This window comes from Saimiri boliviensis, chromosome 9 (assembly GCF_048565385.1).
Source record: "Saimiri boliviensis isolate mSaiBol1 chromosome 9, mSaiBol1.pri, whole genome shotgun sequence".
In the NCBI taxonomy this organism is placed as follows: Eukaryota; Metazoa; Chordata; class Mammalia; order Primates; family Cebidae; genus Saimiri; species Saimiri boliviensis.
Window position 1 is genome coordinate 90,897,849 of NC_133457.1, and position 13,712 is coordinate 90,911,560.

At 43.5% G+C, this 13,712-nt stretch overlaps 2 pseudogenes; both read left to right on the top strand.

Moving 5' to 3' along the window:
* Positions 1 to 5,187: 5,187 nt before the first annotated feature.
* LOC101052806 (small ribosomal subunit protein uS3 pseudogene) lies at positions 5,188 to 5,964 on the top strand (annotated as a pseudogene).
* A 5,482-nt stretch (positions 5,965 to 11,446) lies between these two features.
* LOC101052495 (GTP-binding protein 4 pseudogene) lies at positions 11,447 to 13,326 on the top strand (annotated as a pseudogene).
* Positions 13,327 to 13,712: the final 386 nt, after the last annotated feature.

Here is a 13,712-nt window from a genome sequence, read left to right on the forward strand (position 1 = left end):
CCACCTGGCTTTGTGCTGCATGCTGACTGTGATCATTAATGTGCCAGGAGGGGCAGATGCAGGATGATTGGTAACAACTAGGTCCTCTGAAACCACTCAGCCCTGGACAATCTTACCAGGTGGCCAGGCAGAAGCCCCACATGAGAACCCCTCCCATGCTGGCCACTGGTGCTGATGGCCACTGGTGGTGTTCTTACCATGTGCTGTCATTCTGGCTGCATATGAAACCCACTGGTAGTTTCATCAAAGTTACTGCCCCTTGGCCCTCACTTCCCCAGCTCTTGATACTGTTTTGCGGGGCTGAGTGAGTATTAGTAGTTTGAAAGCTCCCAGATTACTGTGATGAGCAGCTGTCTGTCCCAACCCTTCATTCTTCTAGCAGCCACCTCATCACCACTTGCCATCTCTCTCACCCAAGCACCCATAGCCACTATGCTGACAGCTGTCCTGTTGCCTAGGGCTGAGGGAGGTCCCTTGGAAACACCAGCTCAGTTCTGGGAAATCAGGACACACACTCTAACCTGGCCTTCCAGTTTCCTACCAAGGATGAAGCTTTTGACCTAGCTCACAAGTTCTTTCTTTGCTTTCACTCCCCACCGGGAGGGCAGAAAGTATGACTGGAAATTGTGATGTCCAACTCCGCAGAGGTTCCTTCAATACATGGCATTTATCCTTGATGCCAGGTTCTTTTGGGTAAGCTGTGTGGCGTGGGTAGGCTGGAGCCAACAGCAGCTGTGCTGCCCAAATAGTTCTGCGGTAGGTGAAGTGCAATAACTTTATCCAAGTCCTGTTCCTGTCACGTTCAGCATTTATCCTTAAGGAGGAGGTTTTCTTCCACGGTGTAGACATGTGCCTCAGAGGCCCAGGGGTCAGTTCCTGGAGTGATTTAGCAGAATAGCTGCACTTCCATGGTTTGGAGCTCCTGAGACCCTGAGCATACAGAGATGAGTCATAACTCATGCTGCCATCTACAAAATTGTGATTGCAATAGTGATTTATTTTTATTTTTATTTTTTTGAGACAGGGTCTCACTCTGTCGCCCACACTGGTGTGTAGTGGGGTGATTTTGGCTCACTGCAAGCTTGACCTCCTGGGCTCAAGCTCTCCTCCCATCTCAGCCTTCTGAGTACCTGGAACTGCAGATATGCATCAGCTCACTTGGCTGATTTTTTATTTTTATTCTTGTAAAGATGAAATGAAGGGGCCATAGCCCAGGGTGATTCTGTGCAATGCTGCATATATCGGAAAGGCTGCATTTCCCCGAAGGAACTAGGTCCAGAATTGTGGAAGAGTCTTGAGGTCTCAAACAGTCTGAGCAGAGCAGGTCCCAGCACCCAGAGCTCCTGATGCCTGGCTCCTGTGCCAACCACAAACTCTCCATTCCCTTCTTCCCTCAGTCCCTAACAACCAGCATTTTATTTTTTGTCTTTATTTTGACTAAGTACATAGATTCTATACAAATGGAATCATATGGCATTTGCCTTTTTGTGACTGGCTTATTTCACTTAGCATAATATCCTCAAGACTTAGCATAGCATATTAGAGAATTTCTAAGGCTGAGTAATATTCCATTGCAGACACATGATGTTTTGCTTATCCATTCATCCACTGATGGACAATTGGATTATTTCCATGTTTTAGCTATTGCTATAAACAAAAGTATACAAATATCTCTTTGAAACACTGTTTGCAATCCTTTTGAATATCTACCCGGAAGTATAATTGCTGGAGTATATGGTAATTCTATTTTTAATGTTTTAAGGAACCACCATACTGTTTTCCTCTGCAGCTACGCCACTTTACATCCCAGAACAGTGCACAAAGTTCCAATTTCTTTGTCAAAAAAGACAAAGATGGGCATTACATAATGGTAAAGGGGTCAATGCAACAAGAAGAGCTAACTATCCTAAATATATATGCACCCAATACAGGAGCACCCAGATTCATAAAACAAGTTCTTAGAGACCTACAAAGAAACTTAGACTCCCACATGATATTAGCAGGAGGTTTAATACCCTACTATCAATATTAGATCAATGAGACAGAAAAGTAATAAGAATATTCAGGACTTGAATTCACCTCTGGACCAAGTGGACCTAGTGGACATCTACAGAACTCTCCACCCCAAATCAACAGAATATACATTCTTCTCAGCACCACATAGCACTTATTCTAAAATCAGCCCCATAAGTGGAAGTAAAACACTCCTCAGAAAATGCAAAAAAATGGAAATCCTAACAGTCTGTCAGAACACAGTGCAATCAAATTATGACTCAGGATTTAAAAACTCACTCAAAACCATACAACTATATGGAAATTCAGCAACCTGCTCCTGAATGACTACTGGGTATATAACAAAATTAAGGCAGAAAAAAAAGAAGTTTATTGAAACCAAAGAGAACAAAGAGACAACATACTGGAATCTCTGGGACACAGCTCAAGCAGCGTTAAGTGGGAAATTCATAGCACTAAATGCCCACATTAGAAAGCTGGAAAGATCTAAAACTGACCCCCTAACATCACAATTAAGAGAACTAGAAAAGCAAGAGCAAACAAATTCAAAAGCTAGCAGAAGACAAAAAATAACTAAGGATCAGAGCAGAACTGAAGGAGATAGAGACACAAAACACCCTTCAAAAAAATCAATGAATCCAGGAGCTGGTTTTTTGAGAATATTAAACTAGAAAGTCAAGAAGAAATGAATAAATTTCTGGACACATACACCCTCCCAAGACTAAATCAGCAAAAAGTTGAATCCCTGAATAGACCAGTAACAAGTTCTGAAATTGAGGTGGTATGAGGTGGTAATTAATAGCCTACCAACCAAAAAAAAAAAAAAAAAAAAAAAAGCCCAGGACCAGATGGATTCACAGGCAGCTTCCTAAGTAGCTGGGACTACCAGTGTCCACCACCACACCTGGCTAATTTTTTTATTTTTAGTAGAGATGGGGTTTCACCTTGTTGGCCAGGCTCTCAGACTCCTGGCCTCAAGTGATCTGCCCACCTTGGCCACCCAAAGTATTGAGATTACAGGCGTGAGCCACCACGCCCAGCTTAGCTCTTAAAATTAAAGTCTGTTTGATTCCATGCGGGTAATGCCCATCACAAGCTTAGATTGGAGCACAGGTGCAGAATAAAGACAAGACTCATTCTTCTACCTACCCAGAGACACCTGCATACTTGACTCTTCCTTTACTCTCCTTTTTTTTTTTCAAACATCCAATTTATCTTGTGTAAAATGTAGATTTGCCAGGCAGTAACTAGAGTCTCACAGGAATGTAGCCATTCGCCTTACTACCTATCTGCCCTTTTCCCTAAGTGCCTTCCCTCCATTTAAGGAAGTATGTAAATGCTAAATCCCCTGGAACTCTTTTGAGGAAAACAGTCACAGATAGGCCTGTGGCTTGTGTTTTTCCCAGACGCACCCTAAAGCTGCTTTAATGAACCTCGCTGACTGAGATTTATGCCTCGGTCACTCAATTCAGATGTCAGAACGACCCCATGGGAAGAAGCAGAGAGGAAGGTCTGTTGGAAGAGGCTGAGGAGCCCAATCTTCTCCCAGAAAATGGACACTTTAGGTGGTCATGAATTGCAGGGCTATTGGGACTGGGGTAAGTAAGGAGGAAGGGAACAAGAGGAAGGCCCCAAGGAGAAGGGGAAACAGGGAGGGAGAAATGGGAAACGGGCCATGCCCTGTCCTCCCCTCCTCCACTGCCCCTGCCCCTCCCCAGCCTCAGAATTCCCATTGCTCCTTGAGAACTCAGACACTAGCGTCCCCACCAAGGCGTCTGGGGTTTCTGTGGCTGATATTCATTTCCTTCTTCCTCTGTGCTCCCTCAGCCTGTCCATTCTCGGCCACACTGACTTGGAGTCTGGTCAGCTGCTTGTAGGCCTGTCTCACCCAGTTAACTTAAATCCCTGGGGGGCAGGAAGAATGCATTCGTATTTTCCACGCCGCAGCTCCAGTGCTGTGACTGACACACAGAAATATTGGTTTGGAGTCAATTATCTCAGGGATGCAGCTCAAAGTAAATGTGTCTTGTATCGAGTGGGCATAGGGATGCCTTAATGAGGAAGAAGCAAGTCCCAAGAGGAGCAAGGAAAACTTGAGCTGCAACCACTTTGCATTTGAGGATGAATTAGAGCGGTTGTTATTGAATCTGCCACCAGAGGGCGACCCAGGCAAACATATCTTGAGGCTACGCTTCAGCCCTGTGACCTGATCTTCCCCCAAATTCTGAGATCCTTGCTGCCTCCAGAAACAGCAGGCACTTAAGTCCAATGTAGCTTGCCAGGATTTCAGGGATTGAACTTTTATAGTTTGCTGGCATTTCCTTCAGGGGAGCAGAGGCAAGAAAATAATCAAATCGATGGTCTGCTGTTTGCTAGAGGAAGAATGAGACTGCCTAAAGGCAAAGCGTTTAGTACAAAGGTGTCATAAGCTCTGAGCTGGTCCCTGCTTTACCAATTTCTGGAAGTGTGGCATTAAAGCAACCATCTTCTTTTCTGGGCCTGGTTTTCCTCTATAAAATGTCAATTCAGGTTCCAGCCTGTCGTGGGATGTCATCAGCCTTTACAACATACCTGGGCTATGCCCCTGCGCTTAGGTGCTCATTGGGAGCTTAGTCCCCTGCTTTTCCGCCTCTCTTAGGGAACCACAGTCATATAAACCAGCAACTTGCTGCAGTAGGAACTGCTAATATCTTGGACATTCCCCATATTATTTCTGAGACCAACCAAGCATAACCAGAGGAGCGAGACATCGGAAAAGTGAAAGAAGCTAGGGCATTATTCAGCAGTGAGCCTAAAGTCTGTACATGCAATAGCACACTATTCATGCAAATTCTTGCAAAATGCAAAGCTAATGGCATATGACTTATGACTCATTCTTGTGTTTAACAGTAGAACAACATGCAACTGAAGAAACCACTACTCAGGATGAAAGTAGCCTTGGGAGGGAGGCAAGGAATGGTGAGGGGGAGAGAATGAACTGTTTCTGTAATGTTTCATTTCATAAGAGAGACAGATGGACTTCAAGCATCTATAGCAAAATATTAACTCAGATAAATCTGATTAGTTTCAAATTATTTTCTTTAATCCTTTCTGTTTGACTCATTCTTTTAATTAAAAAGAAAAAAATATTTAATGTAAATTAAGCCTTTCCTTTCAGCAGAAAGCCACAGCAAGATGGCTGTGCAAATTTCAAGAAGAGGAAGTTTGTCACTGATGGCATCTTCAAAGCTGAACTGAATGAGTTTGTTACTCAGGAGCTGGCTAAAGATGGCTACTCTGGAGTTGAGGGTAAGTTATACCAACCAGGACAGAAATCATCATCTGAGCCATCAGAACACAAATGTTCTTGGTGAGAATGGCCAGCAGCTTCCAGAACTGACTGCTGAAGTTCAGAAGAGGTTTGGCTTTCCAGAGGGCAGTGTAGAGCTTTATGCTGAAAAGGTGGCCACGAGAGGTCTGTGTGCCATTGCCAAGGCAGTGTCTCTGTGTTACAATCTCCTATGAGGGCTTGCTGTGCAGAGGGCCTGCTGTGGTGTGCTGTGGTTCATCATGGAGAGTGGGGCCAAAGGTTGCAAGGTCATGGTGTCTGGGAAACTCTGAGAACAGAGAGCTAAATCCATGAAGTGTGTGGATGGCCTGATGATCTGCAGCGGAGACCCTGTTAACTACTACGTTGACACTGCCATGTGCCATGTGTTGCTCAGACACGGTATGCTGGGCATCAAGGTGAAGATCATGCTGCCCTGGGACCCAACTGGTAAGACTGGCCCTAAGAAGCCCCTGCCTGACCACGTGAGCATCATGGAACCCAAAGATGAGATATTGCTCACCACCCCCATCTCAGAACAGAAGGATGGGAAGCCAGAGCTGCCTGCCATGTCCCAGCCTGTCCCCACACGTAACAGGGTCTCCTTGGAAGCTGTTTTCTGGAGTCTAGATGTTGCTCTGTAAAGACCTTTAATATAATATTGTACAAAGTAAATAAATAAATAAATAAATAGCCGGGCGCGGTGGCTCAAGCCTGTAATCCCAGCACTTTGGGAGGCCGAGGTGGGTGGATTGCGAGGTCGAGAAATCGAGACCATCCTGGTCAACATGGTGAAACCCCGTCTCTACTAAAAATACAAAAAATTAGCTGGGCATGGTGGCGCGTGCCTGTAATCCCAGCTACTCAGGAGGCTGAGGCAGGAGAATTGCCTGAACCCAGGAGGCGGAGGTTGCGGTGAGCCGAGATCACGCCATTGTACTCCAGCCTGGGTAACAAGAGCGAAAACTCCATCTCAAAAAAAATAATAAATAAATAAATAAATAAATAAATAAAAAGTAATTAAAAAAATAACAGCTCACCAGCCCCTTAGAGCACATCTCAGTCTAGGGTAGTTTCTTTAGCAGAGTTTTCTGAAGATACAGACATGCATTCACATAGTATCTTTAGGTTTCCCAGGCCCAGGAGGGGCAGGATAATACTAAGGGAGGGAGATCTGCTCTAGGAGGAGGGACCTGCTCTAACCAGCCCTGCAGCTCTGCAAATTTTGGGGGCTTTGTCCTCATTTGTAAATGGGGATGAAGTCTGTCCAATTTACCTCACTCAGTTATAATGTGCATCAGATGAAGTGACATTTGTAAAAACAACTTGAAAATACAAAATGACATAAGCAGGTATTATTTAGTTGTCAAGTTCTAAGTCCTGAGGCCTCGTTTATATTAACAACAGTAATAACAATACAGGCCGGGTGCAGTGGCTCACACCTGTAATCCCAGCACTTTGGGAGGCCGAGGCATGCAGATCATGAGGTCAGGAGTTCGAGATCAGCCTGGCCAATATGGTGAAACCCCATCTCTACTAAAAATACAAAAATTAGCCAGGTGTGGTGGCACGTGCCTGTAGTCTCAGCTACTCGGGAGGCTGAGGCAGAAGAATCACTTGAACCCGAGAGGTGGAGGCTGCAGTGAGCTGAGATTGTGCCATTGTACCCAGCCTGGGTGACAGAGTGAGACTGTAAAATAATAATATTGTAAAATAGTAATAATAGAATAACAAAGGAAGAAATAAAAGGAGGATGTGCAACGTGGCAAGGAGGGAAGGAAAAATGAAGAAAGAAGAAAAACCTACTGAAGATAGCCAAGAAAATAGCTTTCCTTCTCAGATACTGACTTGAGGGCTTTCAAAACAATGGAAATTACACTTCACAAAAAAATAACCCCAATGGTCATTGTCATTAGAATTCAGAACAATATTTATATGGTTCCCTATAGTGAGTCAACGATTACTTTTGATGGAAGCCACAGGGCTTCAATTTTCAGAGTTTAAATAATGAACATAGTGACACCACCAAAGAAACATTTATTAAATATCAATATAAAACACAGTGGAAGAAAAAGAGAAAAACCGCAAGCTGCTCATTGCAGTGTTTCTGACCGAGACTCTGTTCTGCAAACCCTGGGGGCGCAGCATGGATTGAGCTGTTACATGAGGCTTGGGTTAAACACAGTAGGCTGTAGACTTTCCAGGGCAGATCAAGTCAATTTATATTCTGAAAACCTGGCATTGCCTAAGAAAATCCAAACCCACCAGACAGAAGCTTTGCAGGAGTGTAGTTAATGGCATAAAAGAGTGCTCAGAGACTCACCCATAGAGACTTTCTGATAGCTGATGCCAGGGACAGCAAAAAGCGAATGTTCAATGGGGTAGTTAACCAAGCCCCTCTCAATTCTTCTTAAGCCCATCCTCTGCTCACTGGTCCCTATTTTATAATCATGCTCAAGGAGCCTAGGCTTCTCTGCTTCTCTTACAACATGCTTAATGTCACTACTTTATCTATTCTGTACTGTTGCAGGCTGAAGGAGACATTCCACTTAGAGGGATCCACAGATCCGAGAGGATGCTTCGGGAGGGCAGCACAGTAAGGTACAAGGACTTTGCCATCAGATAGCTGGATTTAAGTCCCAATTTCTGCCTGTGGTAACCAGTCTGCAAGACAGCCTGCAATGATTCCTGCCCCTCATATTCATGTCCTTGTTAGTTCCCTCACACATTGAATCAGGGCTGGCTCTGGGTGACCAACAGAATACGGAGGAAGTGATGGAGTATGAATTCTGAGGCTATGTCACAAAAGGCATTGTACATTCTACCTCTTAGATCTCTCTCTCTAGGGAAGCCAGCCACCACTCTGCAAGGACCCTCAAGCAGCTCCATCTACAGATTCACATGGAGAAGAATTAAGGGCTCCTTGCAATCACCAGCATCCCTTTGCCAGCCTTGTAAGTGAGCCACCTTAGAACTGGAGCCTCCAGCTCCGACTGACATTTGACTGCAACGTCATGAGAGACCCTGAGTTTGAACCACCCAGCTGAGCTGCTTCTGAGCTAACCCACTGAAACCGTGAGAAATAATCAGTATTGTCTTAAATCCTAAATTTGGGAGTGATATGTTATATAGCCATATTAACAAGTCTAAGTATTGGGAGCATTTAGGCTGATATTCATTTGGGAGGCACCTGTACAGCTGTACCAATTGTTCAATCATTTAAATATTTCTTGGTAAAAAGCCCTGTGCTTGAATTAACCTGATCTTGAATTACAAGCTCCCTGAGGTTGTAATTCAACCCAAGTTGCCTCTTCAAGGAGGCCTGATCTATGGACCTATAAAAAGGACCAAAGTGTTCAGAAGACCAGGCATCCTTAGCTGAATGTAAGGCTCTCTCCCTGCAGGATGGCATTGCTGTCAGGAGGGACCATGTATTTGTTCATTTTTGTACTGCTATAAAGAAATAGCTGAGCCTAGGTAATTTATAAAAAAAGACATTTAATTGGTTCACGAATCTCCAGGCTGTACAGGAAACGTGGCTGGGGTGGCCTCAGGAAACTTACAATCATGGTATAAGAGGAAGCATAGAGAAGCGGAAGCAGGCTGGAGCAGGAGGAAGAGAGAGGGGGAAGATGCTACATACTTGTAAACAACCAGGTCTCGTGAGAACTCTAACAAGAGAACAGCACTAGAAGGATGGTGCCAAACCATTAGAAAGTGCTCCTGTGTTCAATCACTTCTCACCAGGCCCCACCTCCAACATCGGGGGTTACAACTGAACATGAGATTTGGGTGGAGACACAAATCCAAACCATATCAGATGGTAATGAATATGGAGGAGCGGCCCAGTATCCAGCAGGAAGGCCCTCAATAAACAGAAGACTCAGAAGCGGAGCCACCCTGTCTCAGGAGCACTGACGGGCCTGCCCTTCTTTCCTTCAACCTCCTGGAGGGAGTGTCTGTGTCTTCTTTATCTGTACCCCGAGCCCCTAGTCCCCATGGCTGGTAGGCATTACTCCAACATTAGAAGTTAGAGAACCATGTGCTGTGGATAAAGAGTGGCTAAAAACAAGAATTAGACTCTAAGCAGGTAATAGAGAAACACAACCAAGTGTGTTCTTAGAGATAAGTTGTGCCTTTAAGCTTTCCTTGGCCTTTTAATGTGACTGCTAGGGCTTTAGCTTATGTCAAAATAATTGACCAAGATGGGCAAAAAGTCACTAAGAATGAAAGCACTTCCATTAAGGAATATTTTATTTTCCATTGGGTCTTTGAGAGCTCAGAGAGAAATTAAAGCAATAGTGAAATAACAGAGTAGACTGCTGCAATTAAATGTGATTTACCACAACTTAAGTATCACTTTCAGATAGTGTCAAATTAAAGCATTTAAGGAGATTGCTGAAAATAGGAGACTTTTTTCTTATCTAAGTGAAATGCTGGCACAGGAGGTCTCCAAAGGGAAACTGCCAGATGCTGCTTTATGTGCTTGGCCTGTTTGTGCCTAACATCTCCTTAGTGTTTTTGAATTTTACATTGTCTGCAAAATTGCCACTTCGTTAGAACTGCCTCAGAAACTCCCTTCTAAATGGTGGAGGTAGCTGTCAGTCTGCATCTGTTCTGCCTCATTCACATTTTAGAAATGCAGGAGTTGTTTTCAAAAATACCTTTTTATTTAATTTTGAGTTTTCTATGTCTTCAGGAAAAATATTGGTTAGTCCAGAAAGTCAGAGGGATGACTTTAAAATCAGTATATTTAATATATCTCCTTGTTTAAACTGTTAGGAGCTAAAAATTCCTAAAGTTTGACCTCATTGCAGTGATATATGCCATAAATCTCCAACATAATTTTGTTTTAGCTTTGACAATAGTCTCTTACAATTTGAAATTTAATAGAATTTGAGTAAGTGTGGATATAGAATATCCTTTATTTCTTTCTGTTGCCTCATTGCCCTGGGCAGAACTTCCAATACTGTGTTGGATAGGACTGGTGAGAGAGAGAGCATCCTTGTCTTCTGCCAGTTTTCAAGAGGAATGCTTTCAGCTTTGGCCCATTCAGCATGATACTGGCTGTCAGTTTGGCATAAATGGCTCTTATTATTTTGAAGCACGTTTCCTCAGTACCTAATTTATTGAGAGTTTTTAACATGACGGGATTTTGAATTTTATTGAAAACCTTTTCTGTGTCTATTGAGATTATCATTTGGTTGTTGTCTTTAGATGTCTTTGGTGATGGATTACTTTTATTGATTTGCATATGTTGGACCAGCCTTGTATGCCAGGGATGAAGCCAACTTGATCATGGTGGATAAGCTTTTTCAAGTGCTGCTGTAATTGGTTTGTCAGTGTTTTAGTGATAATTTTTGCATCAATTTTCATCAGGGATATTGGCCTGAGGTTTTCTTTTTTTTGTTTTATTTCTGCCAGGCTTTGGTACCAGGATGATGCTGGCCTTATAGAATAAGTTAGGGAAGAGTCTCTCCTTTTCAATTATTTGGAATAGTTTCAGAAGAAAGGATATCAGCTTTTTGTATTTCTGGTAGAATTCAGCTGTGAATCCATCTGGTCCTGGGCTTTTTTTGGTTGGTAGGCTATTTATTATTACCTCAATTTCAGAACTTCTTGTTGTTCTATTCAGGGATTCAACTTCTTCCTGTTTCAGTCTTGGGAGGGTGTATGTGTCCAGGAATTTATCCATTTCTTCTAGATTTCCTAGTTATTTGCATAGATGTGTTTATAGTATTCTCTGATGGTTGTCTGTATTTCTGTGGAGTCAGTGGTGATGTCCCCTTTATCATTTTTTATTGTGTCTATTTGATTATTTTCTATTTTCTTAGAGGAAGTCAAATTGTCTTTGTTTGCAGAGGACATGATCCTACATCTAGAAAACCCCTTCATCTCAGCCCCAAAGCTTCTTAAGCTGATAAGCAACTTCAGAAAGTCTCAGGATACAAAATCAATGTGCAAAACTCACAAGCATTCCTATATACCACCAATAGACAAGCAGAGAGCCAAATTATGAATGAACTCCCGTTCACAATTGTTACAAAGAGAATAAAATTCCTAGGAATACAGCTAACAAGGGGAGTGGCAGGAGCACCCAGTCCCCGCGTGCACACGGCAGCCGGCATGGCACATTACAACCTCAAAAAAATTATGGTAATGCCGTCTGCCAAAGACTTTATTGACTTGAAGTTGTCAAAAGACTCAACATAAAACTCCAGCTGTTATTCATAAACATTACCAAATTCATCGCATTGGACATTTTTACATGAGAAAAGTCAAATTTACTCAACAGAATTACCATGATAGACTTTCACAAATTCTAACAGATTTCCCTAAGTTGGATGACATTTATCCGTTCTATGCAGATTTGATGAATATTCTTTACAACAAGATCACTACAATTTGGCTCTGGGGCAAATAAATGTTGCCAAAATTTTAGTGGACAATGTTGCTGAAGATTACATTCAGCTGATGAAGTAGGGCGACTCCCTCTACCGCTGCAAGCATCTGAAGTGTGAGGCCCCAGGGCGGATGTGCACCATGAGCAAGAGGCAGAAGCAGAGTTTGGAGTACTTGGAGCAAGTGCGTCAGCATTTATCCTGTCTGCCAACCATTGATTCAAATACCAGGACTCTGCTTTTGTGTGGGTACCCAAATGTTGGGAAGTCCGGCTTCATCAGTAAGGTGACCAGAGCAGATGTGGATGTCCGGCCCTATGCGTTCACAACCAAGTCTCTGTTGGGCACATGGATTCTAAGTATCTACGTTGGCTGTAGATGCTCCTGGGATCCTGGACCACCCTCTGGAGGACAGGAACACCATTGTGATGCAGGCCATCACCGCCCTGGCCCATCTCTGTGCTGCAGTCCTGTACATGACAGATTTGTCTGAGCAGTGTGGGCATGGGCTGAGGGAGCAGCTAGAACTCTTCCCGAACATCAGACCTCTCTTCATCAACAAGCCTCTTATAGTTGTAGCCAACAAATGTGATGTGAAGAGAATAGCTGAACTTTCTGAAGATGATCAGAAAATATTTATAGACTTGCAGGCTGAAGGATTCCCTGTAATAAAGACCAGCACCCTGACTGAGGATGGTGTTATTAAAGTTAAAACAAAGGTTCGCGATAGGCTTTTGGCTCATCAAGTGGAAACCAAAATGAAGGGAAATAAAGTGAATAAGGCACTGAGTAGACTGCACCTGGCTGTCCCAACCAGGGGGGACAATAAGGAGAGGCCCCCTTTGATCCCTGAAGGAGTGATGGCACTCAGGAAAAGGATGGAAATGGAGGAGCCCAAGAAGAGGGAACGAGATCTTGAGCTGGAAATGGGAGATGATTATATTTTGGATCTTCAGAAGTACTGGGATTTAATGAATTTGTCTGAAAAACATAAGATACCAGAAATCTGGGAAGGCCATAATATAGCTGATTATATTGATTCAGCCATCATGAAGAAATTGGAAGAATTAGAAAAAGGAGAAGAACTGAGAACAGCTGCCAGAGGGTATGACAGCGACTCAGAGTGAAGGTGAGGAGATGCTGGAAATCTGACAGCAGGCAAAGCAGATTAGAGAGAAAAAGAAGTTGAAAATTCTTGAGTCCGAAGAAAAGAACACACAGGGACCCTTGAACTGCTAAGAAGGTTCAGAGAACAGTTTTGGAGAATGAGTCGCATAGTCTTGGTGTTGACATGGACAATAAAGACGACGCCCACTACGCAGTCCAGGCAAGACGATCCCGGAGTGTCACTAGGAAAAGAAAAAGGAAGACTCTGCTCCCCTCTTCTCTGTGGCCCGGAGTCGGAGTTGTGCTCAAACTCCATGTGACATTTCTGGTCTCTGGGATGTCAAGATGGTGAAGAAAGCCAAGACTATGATGAAGAATGCTCAGAAGAAGATGAATCGGTTAGGGAAGAAAAGGGAGGTGGATAGACATGTGTTTGATATGAAGCCCAAGCACTTACTCTCTGGAAAGAGGAAAGCTGGCAAAAAGGACAGGCGATAGGGTCCCCACACAGCTGCGAGGGACTCTTTCCCACTTCCCCAGTCTTTCCTGTCTTTATCTGATATTCCTAAGTACAGCTATGGAAAAGGGAAGTGCTTTGATAGCAAGTGTCAGCAGGTTGAGGATTCTGTAAAGGCATCTTGGAAAATCAAGGAAGGAGATACAGGCCTAATTCTTATGCTCTGTTATCCTGGCCTCCAGCAAGACCTACCCTTGTATCAGAGAGGCCCATTGTAGATAAATATGGGCTGCCAAAAGCAAGGCAAGCCCTAGGCAAACTGCCCAACAGATGGTTCAACTCTGTGTGTACCAGCCAAGGGCCAATGTGTCAGACAGTAGCTTCTGTTTGTGCCTTAAGTCAGAGTTGTGAATATAAGATAATTGTG